The sequence below is a fragment of the Chinchilla lanigera genome, unplaced genomic scaffold (assembly GCF_000276665.1).
Source record: "Chinchilla lanigera isolate Chin_1 unplaced genomic scaffold, ChiLan1.0 scaffold00002, whole genome shotgun sequence".
In the NCBI taxonomy this organism is placed as follows: domain Eukaryota; kingdom Metazoa; phylum Chordata; class Mammalia; order Rodentia; family Chinchillidae; genus Chinchilla; species Chinchilla lanigera.
Window position 1 is genome coordinate 45,751,374 of NW_004955403.1, and position 1,264 is coordinate 45,752,637.

The window sequence follows — 1,264 nt, forward strand, 5'->3', positions numbered from 1 at the left end:
TTTTTTTTAATAGTTTAATTCCTGGGTTGATGCCTGTAAATTGCCTATGGTGAGTAGTTTTATTGCTAGTATTTAGAACCCTTAGAGAATGACTACTTTTCAGAGGTGTCTTCCAGGTATAGCTGGCTTTTGGGTTTTGGGTCTGTTGCAAGATCCTACCTCTTCAACTTACTGGTGATGAGAAGTTGCTGCCTACTTGATCCAGCCCTTGGTTCTTTGACACTTGCCCACACTATTTTCTATGACCTTTAGGCAATCTCAGTTTTGGTATACTAGGAAGAACAGCTGATTAGAACAATTATGTCACTTTGGCTAAAGTGTCACAATCAGCAATAATAATAATAGCATCAAACACAGCCTAGAAAATGACAGGTAACAGTTAACTATTAATTTGCCACCTTTAACTGCATGGACTAGATTTGTGGTTCTGTAACAAAATCTATAACAAACTAGAAAATTGTATGCAATAAATAAGCTCTCAATATGCTAATTTTACTCCTGGGGAGAAAATTTGAAAGGGGTTAGGGGAAAAAAATGGAAGAAGAGAAAGGGAGAAATAGAAGAAAGGGAAGAGATTAGAAGCAAGGCTGGAGGATAAAGAGGGATCATGAAAACTTTAGGAAACTGGTGCAGAAGACAGGAGGGAAAGAGAAAAGGAAGAAATAAAAAGAAGAACACAACAGAGCAACACCCATAAAAAATAAAACTAGAAACCACATTCAACTCATATAAAAACAAGATCAAAAAAAGAAGAGAGAGAAAAAAAAAACAAGCCCCCAAACAACAAAAAACAAAACACGAGAGAGAGCAAAAGTCCACTGCAAGGTTTGCCTCTGCTGTCACTGGTAGACAGTGTGTGGAGACAGAGTGCAGATCTGTGTTGATTTATCCCAGCAAGCCAGCAGTAGCTGTATGGCAGGGTAGTGGATAATGTCAGCACACCTTCAGTTCCCCTGAAGTTCAGGCTGGTTTCTAGCTGTGAGGCTGGAACCAGACTCATTCAGCCTACAGCAGTCAGTGCACCTTCTGTGAGCTTGAACTTAGCTGGGAACCAGATGGAACCAGCAGTTCTGAGTTCCTTGCTCAGTTGGCCCCTTTCCAAGATGGCTTGTGGCCAGTCACCCTCTCCCCCAGGATGGCTGAATCCACTCCACTCACAGCTAGTGCAGTCCATGGCATCCACTGCTCCATTGCCCTGCTTTTCTCTCCATGGAAGCTTCTGGGGTTGCCACTAGTCACTGTGTGTCTGCAGGTTTGAACCACT

At 42.2% G+C, this 1,264-nt stretch overlaps 1 protein-coding gene across 2 annotated transcripts in view; it reads left to right on the plus strand.

Moving 5' to 3' along the window:
• The window catches only part of Piwil2 (piwi-like RNA-mediated gene silencing 2), an 81,805-nt gene that overhangs the window by 13,700 nt on the left and 66,841 nt on the right, over positions 1-1,264 (plus strand). The gene's annotated exons all lie outside the window — the stretch shown is intronic.